General features: G+C 45.3%; 1 long non-coding RNA gene across 1 annotated transcript in view; it reads left to right on the top strand.

Annotated features, from left to right (window-relative positions):
* Positions 1–19,705: 19,705 nt before the first annotated feature.
* LOC107970508 (uncharacterized) overlaps positions 19,706–27,620 on the top strand; it is a 53,489-nt gene continuing 45,574 nt past the window's right edge. The window contains exon 1 of the long non-coding RNA XR_001713104.3: positions 19,706–19,795. This is a non-coding gene — a long non-coding RNA (uncharacterized LOC107970508). The remainder of the gene's footprint in view (positions 19,796–27,620) is intronic.

Genomic DNA, 27,620 nt, shown 5'->3' with positions numbered 1-27,620 from the left:
GTTTGAGACTCATTAATCTAGTCTTTATATGTGTTGTCTCAGTGATTTAATTTTCACAACATCTCTATGTCAAAGGCAACCAAAGCTCAGACAGGTTATGTAACTTGCCTAAGGACACACAGCATGTATATGGCAAAATTAGACCCTGTGGTCTCTCCTGCCCCAGAGTTGGCTGTTTTCGCATTCACCCTGTCCTCCTGATGGGTTTCAATCACGATCTGCGTTCACATTTTTATGAAAAAATACATTCCAAATTCCATTTGCAATGCCAAAAGCACATCTCTCAGCCCTGGCAGCTAAAGTCCCCCTTTGACCGTCCAATTTCTGTTTTCTCCTAAATAGCCTAAGAAAAGGGGGAGGGTAAGAGAGTGAGAGTAAGAGCAGCGAGCAAGTGTGCGAGCAAGAGAGAGAGTGCACGTGCGACAGAGAGAATACATCAGTGTGATATGTTGGCCTGGAATGAACCCCATACTGTTGTTTTCCCGACAGCCTGTGTCCATCTCTTTCAAATTCATTGGCTCCCCAACTCCCACTGGGTAGCTGAGCTGGAAATGCACATACTACTCATTACATTTCTTCTGCTTTTACCACCTGTTTATGGTTCAGCCACTGACACAGCCTTGATAAAAGGGCTTGGTGATTGTTCAAATCCCAACTTGGAGCAGAACTTAACTTTGTAAATTTTCAATAAAATGTGACTTTAAAACAAACATGATGAACTTTCTGATTTTGCCCCCCATTTCTCCCCAGTTGGCATCTCACCAGGAAAGGGCCATCATAACCTTCTTTATGCCTCATCTCACCTACTTCACTCAGCCCTCATCTCCTGTTTCTAGACTAGCCACCCTTTTGCCATCGGATTATTTTGCCCTTGGTTATTATTAATATTACATGAAGGATTCATAATTTAGTTTATGAAATATTTTGGACCTGGATTTCTGCTTCTTTTCCTTCAATTTTCTGGATTTTCCCAAATTTACTCATGTCTGATGCTTCTACCTAAGGGGAAAAAGAAGTCAAGGGGAAGGCAAAACACAATGCCTTGACCAAGGGAAGTTGTTGCAACTGATTAGCTAAGGGGAGGTGTTTCCATTCTCCACAGACATCTGTCACTTTCTCCTCTCATTTTCACGGATAATTGGGAATTGGCCTTATAAAGTGGAAATGACATGAACAACAAAATAGAAAAACATTCTCAACATACTCGGCACTGAAAATATGTACAATCTAATGAATGCTTGGCTAAGACATTATCCAGGATTTTTAGGAAGGCATGATTTAAAATCATCACCAACATGAGTGAAAAGTGTTCCCTTTGGGAGCTGAGCATCCATGGTCTCCGAAGACCTTCACTGCCATTAGTTGATTAATTAATTCATTAACACCTCGTAGAGCACAGGATATTGACTCCATATGGCACTGAGCAGGCAGTTTGATTTCTTTAGAAAATTTCTCTTATACGAAAGCACAGAAATAGTAAATAATTAAGCTCCAAGCTGCCTCGTTGTGATCTTTTATTGATCAAGGCAGAGATTTGAGAGGAGGAAGGCTTCAGGCACTCGCTCTAACCTGACTCTATTTGCCCCATGATGACATGTTACTGTGAGATGCTTGTTCTTATTATAAAGCCTTTAAGGAAGAAAATAAGCCCACAATATATTTATGGCTTGCGTTACTTCTGTCCGAGGTTAATTGCCTCACTCTTGAAGACAGCATTTTCTGGTGGACTCCCACGAGGCCGAGGGAAGTGATATGACGAGTGTGCTGCCTGCTGCCTTCTGAGTCCTGGCTTCATTAAGCTGGATCTTAATGCCTTTTTTCCCCTAATAAAGCTATTAGAACAATGACTTATGATTGTGTGGCTCAGTGAGACCTCCAGGGAATGAAGGAGGGGGTGTGAGCAGAAGGGCTTGAGCATGGATCAATGACAGAGGAGGTGGTCTCAGCTTTTCTGCCGAATGGGATTTTGCTGTTTCCCTCTCAGGGTGCCATGTTGCTCCCAACTCCCATGCCTGCTCACCACCCAGCCAACTGTCTGCCTCCCCCCAGATCTCCAGGTGGATCCAGGTGGGAAGGAGAGCCATTGAGATGGGACCAACAGCTGTCCCAGTTCCCAAACCTCTCCCCTTCTCGTTCTGCTCCATCCAGTTCTCTTCACTTCTATGCGTTCTTTTAGCCACTACCCTCTTTCTCTTTTCGGCAAAACTTCTTGAAGGAATTGTCTACACCCGCTATCTCTACATGCCCACCTCCCAGACACCTCCCAATCTGGGATTTCATGCTTCCCTTGTAGATGCCCCTTGGTGACAAAACTCATCTCACTCCTCTCGGGGGCAAATCTAATGGACATTCATGTGATTCATCTTCTGCCAGGAGGCTTTGGAAATTGTCCACAACTCCCTTCTTGATATCTCCTCCTTTGGCTTTTCTGGCAACTCTTGATGGTGTTTTTCCACTTACTCCTGGGGGACAGTTGGGAGGATGCAATGCTTATATTCCCCTTTGAGAAAGGACTTCCCATCTAGTTGAGGCTTCTATAGGATTTCCTCAATCTTTGGGCCAAGGTCTTGCTCTTCTCAAGCAGCCCCATCCAATGACTAAACAATGCAGTGGTAGAAGGGCGCAGTCATTTCTCTCCAATGTGGATTCCTCTAACAGGAGTGTCTGCTCCGGAGTTCCCCATTGGGTGATGGAGACGTTGTCATGCCTGCATCATGGTCTGACCACTCCCCCTGCCCAATCCTCCTGTCTTTTTCCTTTCACAGGTGTTGCTTCCCAGTAAACCTTTTGCTCTCCTGTCTCAGTGTCTGTTTCCTGGGGGACCCAAATGACACATTCCTTGTACTCCTTTGTTGCTGTTACTTTTTGCAAGTGTCTTAAATGATGGTGTTTCAAAGGCTTTGGTCTAGGTGCCCTTTTCTTTTCACCTTACCTTTTGTTCTTGGGTCATCACCTTATTTTCCTACCTGTCATTCACTCTTTGCCACAATGGTGACTTCCAAATCTCTCTCTCAGATCGTGTCTCTCCCCAGTCTTCGATCTGTGTGTCTCTACTTTGCTGAGCTCTCCACTTGGATGTCTTGCAAGCACCTCAACCTTCGCATATGCAAAACAGAAGTAATCATCCCAAGCCTTTGTTGCTTGACTAAAAAAATGATCCTCCCACATTTTCTGCTAAGGGAGTGACACCTAACTGTGAATTAAATCTCTGTGCCTGAAACCTTGGTCCTGTTCTTGATTCCTCTGTTGCCCTGTCACCCACAGTCAACCCCCAGATCCAGATCCCTCCAGATCTTTCATGTGACTACTGTCTCCATCCTTGCTGAAGCTGCCTTTGTTTTGACCTGGATCATGGCAACTGCCTTCTGACTAGTCTTTCTGCTTCTAATCCCACCCCACTCAGTCCATTCTTGAACCCATTGTTAGAGTGATTTTAAAATATAAATCTGCTAACCTTTCCCTGATCTTTCAAACAGTTCGTGTGACCTGATTCATCCAGAAAGCCAGACAAGAATCTGAGAGTGGGGTTAACAGTCATCCCTGGACTGCAAGGCTAAAGGGGCACACTGTAACACATGCCCACTTGGGCTCCAGCACCTGTCTGTCTGCGAGCTCCCCCTTCCCTCAGGGGTTTGAGCAGCGGAGAGACTGAACAGGCGAGCCACACACCTGTTGCACATCCTGTGAAGGGAATCAGGGAACTCTCCCATTCACCTGGACCACCAGTGTCAGCATCACCTGTGAACTCATTAGAAATGCAAATTCTTAGACCCCAGCCTAGACCTACTGAATGAGGAGCTCTGGGGCCCAGCAATCTGTTTAACAACCTCTCCATGATGCATGCTGAAGTGTATCAGTAGCTTAAGAAGTTATCCACATCTCAAATTCCATCTTTTATACTCCAGCACTCTCCTGTCCTTCTGCTCGGAACACACTGAGTAACTTGGCTACTCACTAAGGGGCTTCCTTTGCTGGCCCCTGATTTGTCTTCAAAAATCAGTGCATGTGTCATCTCCTCCAGGAAGCCTTCCCTGACACTTCCCTAGCTGAGCTAAGCACTTCTCCTGTCATAGTTCCCTATGCTTCACTCTATCACAGCCCTTATCTCACTGTGTTATAATTGCCTTTTTACCAGGCTGCATCTCCTGCCGGACTGTAAGCTTGCTCAGAAGAGAGATTGTCTTTCATCTCTGACTCTCCAGGGCCTGGCTCACTGCCAGACCCAGAGAAGGGGCACAGTAATGATCTCCTGATGGAATAATATTAAGTACCCACCTTTGCTGGAGTTGCTGGGCTACGGTGGCACTATCAGCTGCCTGCAGCAGGTGTATTTAGCCTCCTCCCACAGCTTCCAGATGCCTCTGGACAGCTACCCTAAAGTAACGGGGCTAGAGTTTGATCTCACTCTGCCTGTTTCATCTTAGCCCTGGGGAGCTAGATGCTGGCATGTGCTAATTGGATGACGGCATTGAGTCCAACTGGATCCGTAAATGTGTGCATAGGCAGTGAACAGAACACATTTCAAACAGAATCATCTTGGAAATGCTTTGATTCTCTCAGATAAGCATTATGACCCTACACTCCTGGGAACCTGGCATCAGTCTGCCATGCTGTTATTGGTAAGACCCTGCCTTGGATATCAGTTCTGCTGGGGAGGCAGCAGTGGCTGCTGCTGCTGCTGCTGCTGCTGTATCTTCCCAGACTCTTTCACCCTGAAAGGCCTTAATTTGTCCATCTTCACAGTGGGCATCATCCAGATTAGTCACGTGCTATGCCAAGTGCTCCAGGCATAAGTCTTTCTGAATGAATCTGACTTGAAAGCACAGAGCATTAGGTATGCCACTTGAAATGCAGCAAGACCAGATGGAGAAAGCTGAGAGGAAACGCTGGTCTTTTTAGGCAGTCTGGGAGCCCAAGGAAGGGCTATTCAGGTTGCAGGTGCTGGTGAAAAAAAAAAAATGGAGTGGAGAAAGGTTACTTCCTAGTCTGAGAAGAGTGATGCTTCTCCTTTTCCATCTCCTGTCTTGGCAGCTCCTGCCACTTCCGGTAGGCCAGCATGCCTCGTCAAGAAGAGGTCTAGACGACAGACTGGAAAACTTTGAGCTTGCTGACGCGACTGGAAAGGTTTGAGCTCACTGGAGCAGGCTTGCTTTCCTGGTGTGCTCACCTCAATCCCTTGTGAGGCCAGGTTCCTACACTGCACTAGTCAAAGGGACAGCTTTCTCCCATAAGTCACCCCTCAGACCAAGTGCACCACTTTAAGGCAGTGAGTGGTCCTTAATCTATTTTGGAGGATCAGGAACTCTTTTAAGAATCTGAGAAAATGATGGTAATTCTCCCTGGAAAAAGGAACAGTTCCTCAGAGGTACACATTTTTTGGTCTCCTTTCAGGTGGTCTGTGGAATCCTGAGGTTTATCCATTAACCCATTGGAACATATAGACTTCTGATAAGGAATCCCTGCTGTAGTTGCCTCTAGTCTTTTCTGCACCATAGGCTCCTTCTCCATTGGTCTTCCTCCTTAAGCCCCAGGCAGAATCACTCCCGTTTCAGAGCTTACACAGCATGTGGCCCTTGCTGCAAAGCAAAGCATAAAAGGTCACATGACCTCAGTCTCCAGAATTAGGCTGGCCTGGGTTGCTGCCTGGGGTTCCTATCCTGGCTTTCCCACTTATTCACTGTGTGACCTTGTGGACTGATTGATTAACCATGCTGAGCCTCAGTTTCCTTGCTGATTAAGTGAGCATGATCACAGGATCTGCATTATTGTGAGAATTTAATGAGACTTTGCATGTTAGGGCCATCCATGTGACCAGGTAGGCAGCAGTAAAAGGGGAGTAGTCTTGACCTCAGCATCCCCATTCTGCTTAGGAGCCTGAATTTTCCCCAAAGTTGGAAAGCTGGTCACCCAGCGTAGGACCTGATGGGTATGGATTAAGTGAGATAAGTGGATTAAGTGGAAAAGTGTAGCAGGTGTAGAAGCCCTGGCTTTGGAGCCAGAAATGGGTTTATAACTATCTTCTGACTTTGGGCAATCTTTATCTCTCGAGGCCTCAGTTTCCTTAAATGAAATGAAATGGGACATTGACACCTATCTTGTAAGACTTTTGTGTAGACCAGATTAACTATAAAAAATATTTAACACATGGAAGATGCTGAAGAAGTGGAAGCTATAGCCATGACTGTTAACTGTGGAAGGCTGAACAAATGTGAATTCTGAAAATCACATTCAGGGTGTCATTGTTCATTTTGGGGTTAGGATTAAGCCTAGCCCTAGACATAGAGGTCTGGGAACATGCCCAATTTAAGGCTGTAAGTTGAAACTGCTTAAATTCAAATCCTGGCTGTACCACTAACTAGCTGAGTGACCTTGGAGGAAGTTAATTAACCTCTCTGAGCTCCAACTTCTTTATCTGTGAAATGGAGATAATAATACCACCTACTGCATAGAGTTGCTTTATTGTGAAGATCAAGTGGGAGAATGTATATAACACATTTAGTGCAATGTTTGGCACATAGCAAGTGCTCAATAAATGGTAGCTTTATTACTATTATTGTCTGAGGGAGGGCAAATGAGGAGGTCCATACCCCAAAGCCCTACCTTAGGCTGCAGTGCTCCCCAGGTAGCAGAAGTCAGCCTTAGCCTCTTGAGGAATTATTTTGTTTTGCTTTTGTTTTACAGCCAAGGCCGGACAATTCAATGGCAGGCTGCAGGTGACCTGGTCTGAGCTAAGGCAGGGGAAAGGCCAGGACCCCACAGACTCCAGGGGCCATGGAGACCCTGTATAGTGCAGGACAGCATGCTGTTTGGAGTTTGCTCTGTTGGAGATTTTCTGTGCACGTTTCCTGGACAACTTGTTCTTCTCTTCCCTGGTCCCTGGAGCCCCTGCCGACTGAGGTTTCCAGGAATAGGCCTGTCCTCTCTTAGGTAAGGAAAGGCCATTTCAGGATACCTGAGGGCAGAGGCTATCTGGGTCTAGGGCTCTATGCAGCCCAGCTCCTCCAAGAGAGCCCCCAGGCCCAGCAAGGCTGCTGGGCTTTGTTCATATTCATCCTCACTTGGAGCTGCACCTTTTCTCCAGGCTGTGCGGGAATGTGCATCACCATGGAAACGCTGGAGGTGAAATCACTCAAGTGTTGGCAAACGCAGTTTCTCTCTGGAGCTTGGAAAAATGGAGAGCAGGAGAGCAGGCTCATGGTGTCACAGAAAGGAAAGATGCCCTTAAAACAACCCAAATGCTCTCAATTTCACTTGGGGCCTTTCCCTTTAAATAAAAGCTGAACAATAAATGAAAGAGAAATGTTTTCAGTCTCTAGATCGGCTACCCTGGGGAGTCCGCTTGGAATGGACATGTCGATCCTTTCTGGCTTTCCTAATCTGCTACATCTTGTAGACTGGATAACGCATCCTGTCTGGAAAGAAATGGGGTGACATCTCAGAGTTGATATTTTAAATAGATGAAGCTGAAGCTCAGAAGTGCAGACCTTTGTGCCTGTTGGCCATTTCTGGTCCTTGGGCTGATTTTTGGGCCCAGAACACATTTTCTAAATGAGAATCTGACAGGCTCCTGGTGGCTACAGTCAGCAAGGATGTATTTGCTCACCTGAGGGGTTCCAAGATAAGCTGTGCCCATACCTGTTCACAGACCGCCCCACCCACAGGCTTGTAAGGGCTCTATGCCAGCTCCTAGAAATGCTTTTGGCAGTGAAGGACCACATAGCTCTGGCTGCCTGGGGCAGGGAGGGAAGGCAGGGTCTAGGCAGAGTGTGAGTGTGCTGGTGGTGGTTGGCCACTGGAACAGCTTGAGGGAGACTTTGGTTAGCTGGGGGACCTGCACATGCCCGTAGCTTGGTGAGGGCCATCGGTGTGGACCACCTGATAATTCTAGCTCAGTCTCAAGAGTTACATGATTCTTTCTTGTTTTATTTTCCTCCGTTGGATAATTCTTCCTCTCCTTCCATCAAGGTCAGTTTTGAACACATTGTGTAAAGGCTTGGCTTCATTCATTTACTCATTCATTCAACAAATATTCATTAAGGGCTGTCATGTGTCAGTGACCTTACGGTAAGGTCTGAGTTACAATCTTCTTGGAAATAGTCATGGGCCAGGAAGTTAGAATAGATATATCACAGATAAAGAATTTTTTTTTTTTGCAAAAGACCAGTGCTTTCAGCAAATGACTCTATTTTAACAGTTGTAAATTTTCTGTTTTTATCAGGGACTTTGATTACTATGTCAAAGGATGTTAAGACAAATAGGCAGACAGACAAACAGATAGAAACACCATTGGCCTTGAAACTATGGACAGCGCTTTACTTTGCTAGGTGAAAACAGGCAGGTCAATCCAAATGCCATTGAACTTACTGCATTCTGTGCGATTAAGGTTGCCCTTTAACCTCCCAGTGCTTTAGTTTTTCTCCATATTAAACTTTAGCCAGAACAATTAGAATACTCCATGTGTCAGAGTTCCTAACATGGGAAGAGGTAAGGTTTGGAGATGCTCGCATGTGGGGCCAGTGACACCTCTCCTGGTATCTGACTTAAGGGGTGTCATTTACACAGATTGTGGGTAGTGGCTTCTGGAGTTGGTCAGGCAGCTTTGAAGGTTGGGGTTTGGAGTCAGGTGGGAACTAAGCCATCATACATGTTTGGGTTTACTATAGCAGCAAGCAGTACCTTAACAAACACACTGTGAGCCCTGAGGTTTTCCTACCAAGATCTGCTTGGGATCAGGAACTCACTTTTGGTCCAATCAGTTGTGGCAAAGGACTCCTGTAGAGAAAACCATGGTTATCTCTGCTCAGAAAATGGTGTAAGGCTTCTCTCAGTAGGGGCTTCAGTGGGGAAATTTTTCTTGGAAGGGGATTATGAGTATGGCAGTTATTTTGAATTACTGTCTAATGTTGCTAGGTAAAAAAAACCCAAACGAGCTTCTATATAACATAAATCTGACTTCTAGTAACTTCCCGTCTTATTCCCAGATCTTCTTTTTGTAGCAGTAGTTTATCTCATTCTCTGTTGTCATGTTTCCAGGGGTTCCCTTTTCTAAGCTGCTCCCCACTTGTGACCTTATTCCTTTATGGAATAAGGTCCTGAAGCATGGGGTTTGGAGTCACAGACATTAGCTCAAATTCAACTATATCTCCACACACTGGTCTTGTGATCATGAACACATCGTTTCTCTGAATCTCAAACTCTTCGCCTGTAAAATGGAGATGTATGCACTTTACAGGACTGTTGCATGTAATGAGATCCTGTGCCTGAAGCGCCCAACATTGTGCTCTGTAGAGTAGGTTCCCACTCAGCAGCAGCTGTGATTTCTGTTGGGTTTGATGTTGTGATCTCAGACCCTTCAACCAAACTGGTTAGGGGCTCTGAATATATTGAGGTTGGTTCAAATGCAGTGGCACTTGGATCTGAGCAGAGTTTTGTAGCTGGTATCCAACTGATGTCAGCTCAGGGCACCATTGCTTCTTGTGCTGTGGGTTCAGTACTCATGCTCCTTCCCACTAGTTAGCAGGCCTGTCAAGTCACTGGTCATTTCATGGCACTTGTTCTTGATGTGACCTTTAGATCATTATGGCAGTAGCATTGCACTAACTCACCCAGGTCGACTTAAGACATCACTCTTGGTCCTAGGCCTTGACATCTCAGGGCATCTCCCATGGCACTGCCAGCTGGGAGGTGGTTTTGGGAGCCTGACACTTTTTAAAGGACCTTTGAAAGAATTCCATGGAACAATAATTCTTATCCTCCCTTGGCTCATGGATCTTTTGGAGAATTGGATGAAAGTCCTGGCCCTCCTCTCTAGAAAACATCCACATATACATTTACACAGTGTTTCACATACTATATGGGAAATCTCCAAGGAGTGTGAACCCTTGGCTGGCAAGTTTGGATTGGGAACATGCCTGCCACTTGTGGGGAGCTGTGAACTCTTTCTGGGGAGGGAGATCCAGGCAGCCTGCCCTCCCATGGCCTCAGAAAAGTGAGAAGGATCCAAGCACTTTTCTCATCGAGTTCAGATCAACTGTATGAAACCTCAGAGGGGCCTTCTCTATGCCTGCCTAGCCATCTCAGTCTGAGCAATCCTACAGGTTCTGAACGTTAATCAGTGTCATTGTGAGTCTGTGGATGTTACATGGAAGTTAATTGGTTCTTTGGAGGAAAATGAGTCACCATCCATGAGATTAGGCTTCAGGGCAGCCACACACAGAGGAAAAGGAAAATGAAGCTGCACACAGAAAAGATCAAGTGTGCCCATACTTCTCCTCCTAGACTGCAATCCGAGATGAGCCCACTTCTGCTGATGGGGCTTAAAGAGGTTTTCAGAACCAGTAAGACAAAGGACGCTGTCTCCTCCTCCCCCGTCTTTGTTTCTTTCCCTCCTCTTCTGCATGTGGAGCCACATCTAGTGGAGGGGGAAGGGGACAGGCCATCCGCTTGACTGTCAGAGCTGATCACTGCTGACCTTATCAGAACACAGAATCAATACACTCTCCTCCCAGCAGCCCAGAAAAATCATAAGGAGTTTGAACCAAAGCAATTTGAAGTGCAGAATCGTCTGAATCAGGGGGGAAGCCAGTAAACTGTTGGACCTCTGAATCCTCCCATGCCCTTCTTCAGAGTCAGGTGAGACCAGTAACCTCACTAGAATTCTAGTGCAGGATGGGCACCTGATGTGGGGAGAAATCCAAAGCAGCCACTGTTAATCAGCCCCCATCCCAGCTGGCTGATACTCTGGGTTCAGAGCATGAGCTGTGTTGGGAAGGAGGGCTGTGGTGTTGAGGGCAAGAGCCTGGGACAATGGTCTTAGTCTTCACCAGGGCCCTTTGGCAGGTTCTTTCCAAGCCTGGCCCTGGAGCAGAGATCACTAGGTGAGGAAAGCAAAATCACCTAGTGACCATTGAACAGGCCCCGGAGAAAAAACGCCTCATCTGAGGAATTTAGAAGGAACTAAAAACCACCTAGTGACTATCAAACAGGTCATCCGGAGATGAAACTCATTACCTGGGGAAATTAGAAGTAATTAGACTTCCTTATAATCTAAAGCAGGCATCTGGTTCTAGATTTCTTTCCCTCTCCAAAATTTATAAGAATTAGAATTTCTATACATCTGTGGAATGCCATGCTAAAACTCAATCTGCAACCTTTGCTGACATTAAGGCACCAATATGTCTACAATGTCATTTATCATGACCTACGTGGCTAATATAATCCAAATTACCCTTAAGCTCATGCCTTAAGGTCCATAAATGCTTCCAAGGAAAAATCCACCGCGGCTTGCTCTGTCTTCTGTCGCCGAGGCGACCCGCTGCACCCTTTTGCAGCATTCTTCCTTCCTAGTAAACTTTCCTTTTTCAAACCTATACTATTGTTGGTAAATTCTTTTTACCAAGCCACGAGTTGGATCACTTCCCAATGCCAGGGCTCCGACACCCTGCCTGGCATGAGGCTCTAGCCGTGCCCTTGTAAAAACCAAGGTTTATCACTGATTTAGAACTAAGTGGCCTTCATCATGTTACCATCTCTCTTTGCTCTCTCATTTCTTCGCTGCTCTATCTTTTCTCCCGATGTGCTTTTTTCTTTTCTCTTTCTACTTTGCCTCTTTTTTCCAGGAGGGATAAGACTGGGAAGAAGGAATGGATGAAAGGGATCACCTGGTACCCTTTCACTTTGGGTGAAAGGGAAGGGGAGTGAGAAGAGATCACCTGGTACCCAGCAGACGGGCCAGACTTCATGCAGAAGGTGGGTCACCTCAGTGATGAGTTTTGGATTGAGGTTTGGGGAGCCCAGCCTATCCAGAGCATCAGAGGCTGTTCTCTGGTGGCAGTGAGACCTGAGCTTTTCTTGGCCATGTCTTCCATCCCTTCTCTGGCCATTTCAGTCCTTCTAAGAACAAACTAATGTCTTGAGTGCTGTGCACCCCCCCATGCCTGGTATTCCTGCCACCTCAGAGCTCTTAGCAGTTGGATCCAATGTAGCCCATGTGCCCAGGGATGGCAGGGCATCAGACATCCTTCTCACACTGTAATTGCCCATCAGTCTTTCTCCCTCATTTGGCAGCAAGCTCCTTGAGGAGAGGGACTTGTCTGGTTCACCCTTGTGTCCTGAGAGCCTGTCCCAGGAACCCAACAGAGTAGGCTCAGAGACTGGACTTCCTGAGAAGTGCTCATCAGGAAGCAGGACCAGCTTGACCAGCTGATTTCTTCATTGACCCCCACATAGAGGTGTCTTGTCAGCCCCTCTGTGTCCTCGTCACTTTGTTGTTGAGCAAGAATATGGGCAGCAGAGCTGGTCACCTCCTCAGCCTCACCACACACTTACACAGTCATGCCTTTGCAAAATTGGCGCCCTCTACCCAGGCACAATGAATTGCTCTCTTTTCTAATTCTGAGTTCCCAAAGGACTTTGTATTCACCTTTTTTATAGCACCAATCACATTGTGTTTTATTGGTTGTTTGTACGGCTGTTTCCTCTTAAGCAGACAATTCATCTGTTCCACGAACACTTGTCAAGTACCAGCCTTTGCCAGATATTGGGAAACATGAGGAACAGCACAGGCAGGGTTCTGGCCCTGATGGAGCCAAGTGGGAGGATGGATGGCCGAGACAACGCCAGGCACAAAGTAGGCCCACATCATATGCTTATGGAATAGAATTGAGGATGTGGTTACTTGGAGAGGTCAGGCGGGGAAGGGAGTTAATGTTTTATTGTTATCATACATAAAGAGAGTCTAGAACTGGGAGGGAAGAAAAGTGACTAGAAACCAAGAAAATCAAGTTGGCCGAGGTGGGCTTGGGGAGGGAGCCCAGCAGGTCAGACCATTGTGAGAACAGCATTAATGAGGAGCCTGCTGTCCACAGGGATCATCCAAGGCTGAGGCTGCACATTCTCTGCCAGCTGTTTATAAGTGCCATCACTGTGGACAGGTCTCGGATCTGTGGCTGCCAATGCTGGGGGAGGGGGAACAGGTATCAGGAGAGTGTGCAAGGAGCCACAGTGGCAGGGGGGTCCTGGAGCCGACTTTATTAATTGAGGGGAATGTAATGCACCTGATTTCTTCTAATCACATGGGTAAATGGAGGGAAACCATCCCGGAGCAAGCACTAAAGCAGCAAGGAAGAAGTAGCACAGATTGGCGTTCTCCTCTGTATGGATGGAGACAGTGAGGTGGGGAGCAGATGGGAGTGGTACCGTGAGCTTTTAGAGTCACCAGCATGCAGAGTCCATGCCTATGGTGCTGGAGAGAGGCTTGCCAGTTCCCTGCATGGGCTGATGTGCCCTAGTGGCAGGTGAGGCTGCCAGTGTACCAGCTGTCAGGATTTCCTGATGGAGAAGCTGGGAGCCGGCCCCTTTGCTCAAGCTCGACCTCTCTTCCCAGAGTCTCCCTTCTCACACAACTGGGCTCCTAGGCCCAGGCATCCTAGGAAATTTTCCATGCCCCAGAACCTCATCAACCCTCAGGCAGGGAGCAGAAACAAACGTGGCAGTACCAGCTGCAGATGGCCATAGTTTCTAAATAAGCATTTCATTTGTCTGGAACCCAGGGAAAACGTGGTCAAGTTATAGAGAAAAATAGATGAGTAGGGAAAGCCTGATTTTAAATCCTGCTATTTGTGCTCAGCGCATCCATAAAAATAAGCAGAGTTCTCTTTTTAAGGGGGCCACTGTTAATTAGCCGCGGCACCCATTCAAGCACTTCATCTAGTAATAACGTGGTTATGCCATGCTGGGGAAAAGCGTATGTTTCCACATATCCTTTTTATGCCTACTCCTGTCATGCCGAAATTGGCTCCTTCACTCCGTAACTGTGCTTTATGTAGGAATTGAACAGGAATAGCATTGCTTGTGTTTATACCTGCTGCCCTCCCCTGGAAGGCCAATTCTTCCTTGTTTCTCCTTCCCGAGGTCAGTGCTCAATCCTGATTGGAGTAGACATACGAGTCCATTTCCATGAGCTGCGTGTTGTGTTTCTCTTTTTCTTTCCCCATTAAGTGATGCCCAGAAGTGCTTTCTGTGTCCTCTCTATAACCCCTGTTGGCTTGAACTGAGTTCTTCATGCATCTGGATGAATACCAGGAGTTCTGCTGCCCACCTTCCCAAGATGAGGCTTCCATTCTCCTCTCATCCCCCCATGACAGGCTTTTCCTGCCCAAGGAGGGGTTTAGACTGTGATTCAGAAAGTCTCCTGCATGCCACCATGGTAAGACATTTTAGCAGGTGACAGGGTATGCATGGGGCACTTGAAACCTGGCTTGAGTCCCAGCTGCACTGCTGATAACCTCACTGAGCTCCATTTTTCTCATCTGGAGGGTGGGACTGAGAAGCTCTGTCGCTGGGAAGAATGATGGCTACCAAGCTCCTGGGCATCTTCCAACCTGCTTCCTTAGATGTTCATCAGCCTGGGCTTACATGAGGTATGAGGCCAGATGACCTTAAAAGAACCTTAAGAAAGGCTAAAGGGCCTTTTATTTTTAGGCTGAGTCTGGGTGCAAAGGTTCTTGGGTTCTGAGTAGGGTCTGTTTGGTTTGGGTATTCTGAGATGCCCTTGGCTTTTAAAGACCCCATGGATCCTCATTAGTATAACACAAGTGATTTTTAAGCACATACCATATGTAAGCTCTGATCTGGTGGTTTGCACTCTTTGAATTATTTAATCTTTTTCACCTCCCTATAAGGTAGGTATTATTATTCTCATTTTATGGATAAGAAAACTGACACTTAGAGAGTCCTGAACAATGGGTCTAAGATCTCACATCTGATAAATGTGAGAGTTGGGTTTCAATTGGTCTGTTGACTCCCACTTTCATCTTTACGCTATTCATTGTTAGCTCTCCAGAAATCTAAGAATCCAAGTTGAGCAACTGCCTGGAGAAGCTCTGTCCATCAGAACATTTTCTGCAATGATGGAAAAGTTCTGTTCTGCTGTGTCCAATATGATAACCATTAGCCACTTGAAATGTTGCTAATGTGATAGAACTGAGTTTTAAATTTTATTTGATTTCAATTAATTTAAATTTAGGTAACTCATGTGGCTAGTGGTTACCATATTGGATAGTGCAGCCCTAGAGCTTGCATTTTGCTGATGCAAGTCCTCAAGGAGATTCCAGGAGCTCCTAATCAATGGCTCCTGCTCACACTCCTTCCATCCTACCCCCATATATGGGCACACACTTAATGATTACTCTCCTGTGATTCTATAGTAAAGTGTACTTTAACTTTTGGTTTCTGATCTTTACTCTCTGGGCCTCCAGTTTCCTAGCTAAGCTCCATGTGCTCTTTCTCCTCTGCAGAACTCACTTTGCTTCTTGTCCACTAGGAAGTTTAGATTCTCACAGTCTTATGAGGCACTGGGGACTCTGCCTTGGCTCTGTAGCTGTGATTGACCATCCATTTAGCCCTCCGGAAGTGGCTGATGCTTGGGTACAAAGACTCTTTTCACATTCTTGGCATTTTGGGTGTCACATTTTTTTCTTTCTCTTTAAAATATCCTTTTTACTGGTTATAAAAGTAATGGATGTTGGTTATAGAAAATGTAAAAAACATGGAAAAAAACCTATAGAAGGAAATAAAAACTTTGAGCTATAGAACTATTTAGACATTACCACTTTTATAATTTGAGCTTTTTCCTTCTTTATATATGTATTTCTAATATAAGGGAAATACCATTTATATTCTCAATTTTTATTTAGCAATAGATCATGAAGATTTTGCCATCAAATATACTTCAAAAATATGGTTTGAAATGGGTATAAATTGTTTTCTTGTGTGACTATATCATAGTTTATTTAACAAATGCCTCAGTAGGACATTTAGGCTATTCCCAATCTTTTAATGTTGCAGATAACACTCATCAGTATCCTGGGAGCTGATACGGAGAATTATTTGTATATATCTGTAATCAGTTCACTACAGCAGATTCCTAGAATTGCAATTGAGAGGTGAAAGGCCATGCATGGCTTAAAGCTCTAACTCGGTATTGTCGAAATTGCTTCCAGGAAGATTTTTACCAAGTTTTATTCCTATTCACAGAGAATGAGAATGCCTGACTATGTAGGGATCAAATAATCTGAGCAAGTGCCCCCGCCTCATATCCACCACTGTAATTTTAAAAAATTGGAATTAGATTTTTCACTTACTTTTGCTGGGTAAGAACTTATCCAAAAACTTATCAACTTAAGTAACCACTTTATCTTATTCACAGTTTTCTGGAACAGTAATTTGGGAAGGTCTTGGATGGACAGTTCTTTCATGGGATCTCTGACATGGCTACTGTCAGAAATTCACTAGGGCTGGAATCATCTGAAGTCCTTGACAAGGCTAGACAGGCAAGATGGCTCATTCACACAGCTGCACTTGGTGCTTCCTGTTGCCTAGGAGCTCAGCTGGGGCTGTTGACTGGAGTTCCCACATGTGAACTCTCTAGCATGGTAATCTTATGGTATTAGACTTTTGACATGGTGGCTGGCTTATTCCAAAGTGAGTGTTCCAAGGGTTCCAAGTGGAAGCTGTGTGGCTTTTTCTGACCTAGCTTTGGGAGTCATACAGTGTCACTTCTACCATACTCTACTAGTCAAAGCAGTCATAAGTTTGTCCAGATTCAAGAAGAGGGAATATGGACTTCACCTTAAAGTAAGAGAAATGTCAAAGATCCAAGGCTATTAAAAAAACTGTCATAGAAGTTATATTACATGTAAGCATTGGCTGAACAGCATTAGTGATATGTTCACCATCAATGGTACTCAAGTGTTTGAAGGACCTTTGTCTAAGAAGAGGTTCAAAGACCATCCAGGATATGCAAGGTGACTGTCATGGGTCTTGTGTTGTGTTCATGTATATGTGAATATGGGAAAACATGAGCAGGCTGAGATTTGTTAGTCAATGTGAACGAAGAGTCAAGAGTCCATGGCCTTGACTCAAGGCCAGTGATGGGTTGAGTGCCATCACTGATCTAGGATTGGCTGGCTGATGACTCCCAGGCATCTCTGACATCAGGAAGGAGATTCAGAGACCAGTCAGGCAGGAGGACTCTGTTTTTGATGCCTTCTCTGGGGAGTAACCTGGGAGCCCAGCAGCAAGCCTCAAATTTGTGACCAGCCAAGAAGTGGTTAATCCACTGCCCCTACCATGTCTGCACTACAGGAGTCCCATCCCCAGGACCAGGGTGAAGGAACAAAGAGAGATTCACCTGGTTCTGACCATTGACTTTTAGTGAATAGACTTTTGTTTTAGGACCTTGAATGTCAATGCCTGATTTGATCAACCTTGGACAAGATAGTGAAACAGAGAAGAAATCCCAGAAGGCCCTGATAGTTACCTGTGTTCATTGGTACCTCAGTCTAGCCTAGGACATCCATGTTGCCATCTCACCTGAGATACCATCCTTGACTCATTTTTTTTAAAAATGTGCCCTACTCTACTTTGTTCCCAGTTGGACAGATGACCTAGCTACCTCTCAGGGTTTGGGGGGCCAGGATCCTGTCCCTGAGCTTTAAAACTCTTCATGACTCCTTGGGTCCATACTCACATTTTCTGCATGGTTCCCTCTAGATATAATAAGTATCCTAACCCAGATATTGGTTAGGAATGGAGCCCACATCCTATCAATCACCTCTTACCTCTGCACAGCACACAGCAGGGGAGTGTGTCAGAATCTTCTGGGGACCTTTTCAGAATACATATGATCAGGCCCTACTCTGGACCCTGGGTTAGATTTCTGGAGAGTGAGAGTTTGGCAGGTCTACTTTGAAACAATTCTTTGACAATTATGCTGCCACTTTCCTCCAAAGAGCCGTAGTTTACAAGGTGTTTTCTTTTACATCTGTCACCTCAGTTGATCCTTGCAAAAGGCAAGACAGGTGTTATTACCTGTTTCACAGAAAAGGAAACTGAAGCACAGGGAGCTTAAGTGACTAGTTTGTAAATCTCAGAGCTACATTTGAATCAAGAATTTCTGTCTCCTCTAGAAACCATTTGGCAGGTTCCTTTCTGTGAAGACCTCATGGGCACTTCCTTCATTGTGGCATTTTTTGGGCCGTGAGCAGTGTGACTGGCAGATGTTTTGTTGGACTGTGCTATAGCTCAGTGGGCCATAGGGTCTGAGATAGGAAAGCTCTGGAGCTTAGACTGAGCCTCCTGCTGTGTACATAAGGAAAACTTCCTATCTGATCAGCTTGCAAATTTTGGCTGAATTGGGGTTATGAAGGTGACACTTCCTCTGGTGGGAACATTGAAATCATTAGGATGCACAGCACATTTCCAAATGCAACAGCTAGGCTCCATTCCTCCAAAATGTAAGTTGGTGGTGGTGAAAAGCAACTGAACAAACCTTTATTTTACATTTCAAAGTGCTGCTAGGGGAGGAAGGCCAGCCTGCTCCTTGGAAGTGATTCTGGACAAGAACCAGCTCTTAAAGGCCAGGATGCATCCTTTTGAAAGAAAACACAAGGGGATATTTGGAATAAAAGCCTTCATCCCTAGCCAGCAGGAATGGTGAATGCTAACTAGGTGTCTGCCCAATCCTGTATCCATTTGGTGATAAAGACATTACAGTGTCTTCATGCTAGAGGAGATAAGTAAAGATGATAACCACAATATTTAAGAGTTAAAAGAGACCTCAGAGACCCCCGATCACCTTTTATTATTTTCAGTACAAAAGCCAGGCTCAGAGTGGAGAAGAGTCTTTTCTAAAGTCACCAAGTGCATAAGTGGAACCCAGGACTCCTCCTGCTCATCATGCCACCTTGAAGCTTCCTGGAGCATCAAATGCCTGGTTGAGGGAGAGATACTTATTCTTAATCCATTCTTGTTGTCTTTAGTACATGGGACCCAGGGTGCAAAGTGGAGTCAGGCATTTTCTGACTTTTAATGTGGCAAGTTTTCAGTTTTGAACCTTTTTAATGCCATCCCAGCTCTCTTCCTTTGATGAGAGGATGAGCTATGCATTAAAATAGGATATCTTCAACTGATCTGTTGAGTTTTGAGTGCTTAGAGAGGCTCCCAAACCACTTCTGCTACAGAGCTCAAATGGCCTCCATTTGTAAGGTCCTCATGATCTCAGTTAGAACGTAAAGCAATGAGCCATTATTAGCCATATATATATGACTTCCAATTTTGTTTTCCTGATGAGTTTAAATAACCAAGGAGATATTTTGATAGGGATAGTGGATAGGTAAGTTTGAAGGCTGGAGGTAGATTGTGAAATATGTGAGCAGTAAACATGGCCTAGAGAAGACATACTAAGTTGGGAATTTCATGGGCCATCAGGGACAATATAAAGGCACCAACGGCCTAAAGGTGGAGGAGGGAGAGAGAACCAACAAAGAATTGAAAGGGCAGGGAGTAGCAGCTCCAAAAACCTCCACTGCCTAGCTCAACATTTTCCTGGGATTCATCCTTGCTACCATCCTTGGCTAAGTCCATGTGATTTCCCACCAGACGTTATGATCATTGGGCTTTCTAATCAGTAGTCAGAGAATCTGATTCTCCTTTGGTCTAAGAGTGCATCTGCCATGTCTGTGTGCTAAGAACTCAATATCAAATAGAACTGCACTCTGGAAGGACCCTCTGAGGACATCTAGTCAAGTCCCTTGACTGGGCAGGTGAAGTCCTGAGAGTTTGTGTAGACCTGCTTCAGCCAGCCAGTGGGGCATTGATCCTAGGACCCCATTCCCCTGACTTCTATCTTTCTCTTTCATAACAGACCCTGAAATGGTGACACAGACTTCTGCTTGTGATTTGTAGCTGGGACTCGGAGCCCCAGGTTTGGCTTCCAGAATCTCTGAATTGACAGGTATTGGGGCAAGGTAGACACTTCTGACATCTTTCTTGGGTCGAATGATCATATGTGCTCAAAAGATGTCTTCATTCTGAAAAAAGGAGTATTCTCTAGACAGGTACATTACCTAGTGGACCACAGGAATGAGTGAGAACAGGGAAGGAAGAAGGGAAAAGTGGCTGTGTTTTGCAAATTAGATGATGATAAGGATAATTTCTGCAGTTCTGTTTCCTAGAGGGAGTACTTAGTAAGTGGCATATCCTGCTCAGAGAGAGCCCAACCTGTCCACTCATTCTCATGCCTGATCATCCGACACCTTTGATAGTGACCAACAATAATAATTTACATTTACTGAGCACATTTTGCCAAGAAACTAAAAAACATATTACAAATGTCATGTGCTATGACAGGCACTATTATCCTGTGAGAAATATTGCAACAAATCATCCAATAATTAATTTACAAATACCAGAAAACCAGAGGGTACTGGATGAAAACCAACATGACTGTGCAGGGAGCCAATCACATCAGACCGATTTAATTTCCTCCAGGTCAGAATGACAGGTCTGGAAGATAAGGCAAAAGCAATAGACGTAAAATATCCTGACTTCAGTAAGCCCTTTAGCTCTGTTCCATATGATGTCCTCATAAACATGCTATGAAAATATGGTGTTGGCTCTGCTATTGTTATTTTGTCTTTGATTTATCATAGTTCTCTCTCCCTAAAGAATTTGAATGGAGTGCTCTGCAGAAAAATATCTGCTGCCTGGGAGAGCACTGTAAGGGCCCTGTACAGGACTCAGGCCTGGAATTAGTCTTGTTCAGTAATATGATTACAGAGATAACTCATGGTGACACAACACTTTAACATTTACAAAATGCTCAGAGCTGGGTCTCACACCCAAGTCTTTAGTTTCTAAGCTTAGATTATTTTCTGCTCTCCCATACTGCCTTGAAAGGAGCAGCTATTCACACAGCTATTCCAGAGGAACTATGCTTTTGTGATGAGGAGGTTTAGAACAGTAATATTTGCAGTGGAAGATGAGGGAAGCTGGTTCCCTGAGGATAGCCCCCAGCCCTGTGCTCCAGGCTTTTTCCATCATGATTCCCTTGGTGGAGTCAAGCAGTTGTGGGTGGGCCTGCTGGTGAGCCTGAAGGCAGATGTGATGCTGGGAGTTTGGTTCAGGTGAGGATGGAGTGAATAAGGTAGAGAAGGCTCTCCATTCTCAAAGACTGGGGTGAAGAAGGGAGATTTCACAACTCCCTTAGAGGCCCAGCTGCTAAGAGGGCCAGAGGGACCCTCAGAGAGCTGTTGCACCTGTTGCCAGATGCGTGTGGTCCCTGGAAACACTGCCTGAGCCTGCTGACCAGTGGTGCCAGGTAGAAGAGGACTGCCACACTGTCCTGTGTCAGGGAATGTGGGACAGAGCTGCTTTCTTGACCCCTGCAGAGAGGGCGCTTGTTTGTTGGACAGCTTATTCACTGCCAGCCCACCAGGAGGCACAAATCCACCATCTTTCTGACGCCTTCTGGTTTGAGAGACCCTAAACAGCCCAAACAGTGCGAGTGCCCAGGGAACATATAATCATGAGTAGAAAAAGAAAACTCATTATCCACTTAAGGGAATTTAGTAAACAATGAGAATAGGTAGCTTGTACTGAGGTAGAACAAAACGATGTGGCAGAAGAGAGCTTTATTAGACTGGAAGTAAGAGCTCTCAAGGAAAACCAGAGAACAACATGAATTTTCTTAAACAACGAAAAATGATTTCTTAATTTAAAAAATTTCAGCTGGGCACAGTGGCGCACACCTGTAATCCCAGCACTTTGGGAGGCCGAGGCAGGCAGATTACCTGAGGTCGGGAGTTCGAGACCAGCCTGACCAACATGGAGAAACCCTGTCTCTACTAAAAATACAAAATTAGTTGGGCATGGCGGCACATGTCTGTAATCCCGGCTACCTGGGAGGCTGAGGCAGGAGAATTGCTTGATCCCAGGAGGCAGAAGCTGCAGTGAACCGAGATCGCACCATTGCACTCAAGCCTGGGCAACAGGAGCGAAACTCCGTCTCAAAAAAAAAAAAAAAAAATTTCATAGGCAAACTGTAAAAGAGACTGGTCACTGCTGGGAACCAAATTAGCATTCTGGATGATCATATGGGAGACATAGCTCACCAACTAAGTAAAAATGCAAAATACAAAGATATGGTGCTTATGAGCAAAACGCTAAGAAATATAACCAAGAAATCTAATATGAAAAAAGCCAGGGGTTATAGAAGGGTAGAAGGAGAGATAATCTAAAGAAATGATAGATGAAACATTTTCTGACTGAAGAAAGACATGGTCTGTAGTAAGGAAGGGCTCAGTGAGAGTTCCAGGATTGTTGTAAACAGATACACCCCAGGCATAGGAGGCGTTGCTGAGCTCCAGAGAAAAAGAAAATTTTACAGACTGTGGATAGAAAAAAATGAGACATTTACAAAAAAGGCTTTTACATTTATTTGTGGAACTGGAAACTGGAAGACTGTGGAACAATATTTACCAATATTGAAAGAAAAGGGAATGATTATCTCTCAGAGAGTTTTTGGACATACAAAGCACCAGTGAAGATTCTACCCACATTCCACATGCAGGGTCAAAAATTAGAAGGGACGGTAAAAATGACTGTAGCCCCCCATCAATCATATTGATTTTTCCCTTTGTGAGTGTGTGTGTTCCCGTGTGATAAGGACAGGGCATCCTAATAGTAGGGAATGGAGAGAATGTCAGGAAGTCTGTTAAACCGCTAGGTGGGCTCAGAAGGTTTTGATGCTTGTTTGCATTTAGAAATGTTTACTGAAGAACTGAGTTGACTATAACAAACATAATCTCAGGCTTGTGTGAGGGGGCCACAGACAAACAAATTTGGTTGTAGTGGAATTTCCCAGTGGGAGAAACAAGACATAGTGCTGGAAGACCAGACGTTCCTTCCTGAGCACTTTCCCCCTAAGGTTGCCAGGCTTAGCAAATCAAAATACAGGATACCCAGTTAAAAATTGGAAATGGGAGAAAATTTTTGCAATCTATCCGTCTGACAAAGGGCGAATATCCAGAATCTACAAAGAACTCAAACAAATTTACGAGAAAAAACCAAATAACCCCATCAAAAAGTGGGCAAAGGATATGAACAGATACTTCTCAAAAGAAGACATTTAGGCAGCCACCAGACATGTGAAAAAATGCACATCATCACGGGCCATCAGAGAAATGCAAATCAAAACCACAATGAGATACCATCTCATGCCAGTTAGAATGGGAATCATTAAAAAGGCAGGAAACAACAGATGCTAGAGAGGATGTGGAGAAATAGGAACGCTTTTACACTGTTGGTGGGACTGTAAACTAGTTCAACCATTGTGGAAGACAGTGTGGCAATTCCTCAAGGATCCAGAACTGGAAATACCATTTTACCCAGAGATCCCATTACTGGGTATATACCCAAAGGATTGTAAATCATGCTACTATAAAGACACATGCACAAGTATGTTTATTGCAGCACTATTCACAATAGCAAAAACTTGGAACCAACCCAAATGTCCATCAGTGATAGACTGGATTAAGAAAATGTGGTACATATATACCACGAAATACTATGCAGCCATAAAAAAGGATGAGTTCATGTCCTTTGCAGGGACATGGATGAAGCTGGAAACCATCATTCTGAGCAAACTATCACAAGGACAGAAAACCAAACACCACATGTTCTCACTCATAGGTGGGAATTGAACATTGAGAACACTTGGACACAAGGCGAGGAACATCACACATGGGGGCCTGTCATGGGGTGGGGGGCAGGGGGAGGGATAGCATTAGGAGAAATACCTAATGTAAATGATGAGTTAATGGGTGCAGCAAACCAACATGGCACATGTATACATATGTAACAAACCTGCATGTTGTGCACATGTACCCTAGAACTTAAAGTATAATAATAAAAAATGAATAAAAATTGGAATTTCAGGTAAACGAAAAAGTGTGTGTGTGTGTGTATTCCTAATTAGTGCATAAGCATCCTGTATTTTACCTGTATTCTCACCTCAACCTGGAGCCACAGAGAACTAACTACAGTTTTTGGGGAGCTTGGGATGTCAGCTATAGATAGATTCTTAATACTGGAGTTTCAATGGGAAGGGAAAAAAAGAAAGCTTGAAGTGAAAGATGGGGTCAGGGCCAGTGTGGGAACTAGAGAAGGAGTGGTTTCTGAGCACCAGCTTGTCTTTCTCCCATTTTAAAACAGATTTGAATTGGTACTTGCCTTTGTGGCGTTTGAAATCTAATTATAAAGATTGTGTGTGTGTGATAATAAGAACTAAGTTTCATTGAGCATTTATCACATATCAGCCACTACGCTAAGCACTTTAGCTCACTTATTCTTCAAAATAATGATCCCCATTTTATAGATGAGGAAATTAAACTGCAGAGAGTTTAAATAACTTGCTTAAGGTCACACAGCCAGCAAGTGGCAGAGCCAGGACTTGAACCCAGGTTTGCCTGATCCTGGGAGCTGCACTTTTGCCCTCTATGCCATCCTACTCCACAAACAAGTACAGCAAGCAAAAAAACAAAAACCAGGCATAGTGCTTGCTGACCCTGTTTGCAGGCTTCAGGGTGATCAGGGTGGAAGAGATTGACGGGGGAAGTCTTCTTGGAAAAAGAGACCAGAAAACTGGATTCTCTCCAATGGGTTTGAATTTGGGTTGGGGAAAGGAGTGAGCAGTGAGAATGTCAACTGGGACTAGTGGGAGGAGGGGCCAGGTTGGGTGGTCAGTGAGGGTAGGGGTGGATGGGTCATGAGGCAGTGCCCCAACACATCAGAGGAGACAGGAAGAGTTGAGTTGGCCTAGCAGGGACAGTATTTGTGTCCAGTGTGGTACACAGAAGGACCAGGAGAGAGGTTCACCATAGGCTGAAGAGGAGGGCAGAGGAGTGGTGGGGGTGGGGGTAGAGTGGGCAGGTTGGAGCCATGTTTAGGAGGTATGTAGATAAGGCTTAGAGATGGAACTTGATGTAATGTGGGGAGAGGCAGATGGGAGGATGCCCACAGCATCCTGTGGCAGTGCCTCCAAGGGGAGGGAACCTGGTATACTGGCTTGGGTGGGGGCAAAAGGAAGGAGTCTTGTTGGCTACAGGGGGAAGCTTGTTTCTGGGGTAAGTTGCTGTCCCCAGGAAAGGAGGGGACCAATAGTGTCTCTTCCTGTGCAGGACACAGGCAGGTGGCCCTGGTTAGAAACAGGTCTGCACACCAGCCTCGGGAGTGTGCTTACAGCAGTGACAGGTAGCAACAAGGGGGTCTGTGTGCCTCACCAGCAGCCTGTGAGCAGATCTTCCAGAGAAGCTTCTCTACCCCCAGGGTGGTGCAGAGCCCATGCAGAGACCTAACACAGTGAAGTGCAGGCTTAGGGCTGGCTGCTTTTGACAACAGTGCATTTGACTTTACGCCTCTCAGGCAGTGCCTACCCCCCATGCTGGCTTTACATAAAAGCCACACATCCTTCTAGATCACCCACAACTATGGGCCAGGTGCTGTCCCCAACACTGACTGTGGGCAAGCCAAGCTATCGCCAGGCAGGGCTGCTGAAATAAAATGTGTGATTGTGCTCCAAGACACCTTAATTGTTTATTAATTACTCCATAAATCATAGTGACACCTGCGTTTGTGCTCCTGTTAATTTGCTCTCACAAGATGGGGGATGGAAGTACAACGTACTTTCTTGAGAAGTGCGTGGGCCAAAGAATAACTGGGTCTTTGCTGTGGGACGGAAGTACCTGAATTGGGAGGGGGACATCAGGGCTTCTCCTTCATTAGTCAGCCCCAACTACATTCCTGTTCACCCCTGGCCAAGACCACAGCTGGAGCCTTGACAGGGCATGGGTAGGGTGAGGTGCTCTACTTCCTCCATTTGATTTCATCTTCCCAGAAGCCGGTAAAGATAGGAGTTATTGTATTCATTTTATAAGAGAGAAAACGAGGCTCAGAGATTTTATGCAAGTCCCAAGGTCACACAACCAATTAAATGCAGAGTTTGAACATGAATTTGCTTGACTCCAAATGACGTAACCCTCGTGGAAGAGTCAGCCTGGGGAGGAGGGAGCTTTCCTCTTAATCCCTGATACCTCATATGTATCTTTTAGATTTGCTCAGGGAAAGGCAATCTGTTTAAATGTTAATATCCCTCACATGTCTTAAGGATCATATCTAAAATGGAAACAGAATTCATGCAGAGTGCTTTAGCTGGGTGCCACTGCTGGAGTACCCCTCTAACTGACCTCCATTCCAGACAGTCAGCCATCCCCAACCCTGGGAGCCTCTTTCTGCCCACATGTGTTGGCAGCCATCAGCAACCAAGCGCCTGGCCCTGGAGAGCATGCGATTGCTCCAGATGGCTAATAGAACTTTATTGCCACAATCATTCTTAATGTGGCCATTCCAAAGCCCCTGTCTGGAAGCTCTGCTCCTGCAGTGGTACAGCAGTCCCTGGTTGCTGGGGGTAGGGCCGTTGCTACCTACCCCCCCTCTCCTGAGCTTGATAGCATACTTCTGCATATGCTATGATGAACTGGCTCTTAGGAAGTCAGAGAATGCCACAAAACTCACCTTGGGGGTAATCATCTGCCCCTGGGCTAAGATCAGCACTTTGAAGAGAGGAGAGAGCACTCAAGGCAGTGGTTGGAAGAGGCTCTCTGTTTTGGATCCTGAGCATGGTGGAAGAAGGGGGCATGCCAGGAGTGGAGGAAGAGAGCAAGTAGGGGGTGAGAGGCCCTCCATCCTCTCCCAATCAACCCTGCTTGTCCCTCAGGGCTCAGCTTTGAGACCTTCCTGACAAGCCAATCCTGGTATCCTCTGTCTTTCACAACCTTTTCTTTTCTTCCAAGCACTTTCCTCCGTTTGTGATGATAAGCTTACTAGTGGGCCAATTTGTTTAATGTCTCTCTCAGACATTAAACTATGCAAGGCTAAAGTTTGTTTTGATTGGCACAGTGCCTGGCATGTAATAAGTACCCAATAAATATTTGTGTGCCCAATAAATAAATGAATGAATGAATATTATTATTGAGCTATCATTACTCTCTCCTGAAGAACGATTTTCTCAGGATCTACTGATAGAGAGTCTCATGATGTGCTTACTAGTAGGTGATTTAAGATTTGAAGGAAGGAGGAAGTGACACTAAGATGCTTTCAGAGGCTAACAGAGTAATTAGATTCTGGGCCCTGAAGCCTGAGGCTAAGATGCCCGACTTTACCTGGCACACAGTGGTTAGTGAACATTTTTCTTTTTTTGAGACAGAGTTTTGCTCTGTTGCTCATGCTGGAGTGCAGTGGCAAGATCTTGGCTCATTGTAACCTCCATCTCCCAAGTTCAAGTGATTCTCCTGCCTCAGCCTCCTGAGTAGCTGGGATTATAGGCGCCTGCCACCATGCCCAGCTAATTTTTGTATTTTTAGTAGAGACGGAGTTTCACCATATTGGCCAGGCTGGTCTCGAACTCCTAACCTCAGGTGACCCATCCACCTTGTCCTCCCAAAGTGCTGGGATTACAGGTGTGAACCACCACACCCGGCCAGCACCGAACATATTACACAATAAGTGAATGAACGAGAAAAGGCTAGAAAGAATTTATTTACTCTTTGTAGATGGCAAAGTAAGCAAGTCTGTAGCAAGTAAGCAAGAGAAAACTACCCATGCCTGCCAAAAAAGGAACAGGGTTGTTTGAACCCTACCTGCTATGTTCATGAGGTAATTTCACCACAGCAAGAAGTGAGCATTTGACTTTCTAGCCCTCTACCTCTTCTTTATGTTCTCCC

This window comes from Pan troglodytes, chromosome 2 (genome assembly GCF_028858775.2).
Source record: "Pan troglodytes isolate AG18354 chromosome 2, NHGRI_mPanTro3-v2.0_pri, whole genome shotgun sequence".
NCBI classification, from domain to species: Eukaryota; Metazoa; Chordata; class Mammalia; order Primates; family Hominidae; genus Pan; species Pan troglodytes.
Note: the sequence above shows the minus strand (reverse complement) of the source record. Positions and strands in the feature narration are given on the sequence as shown.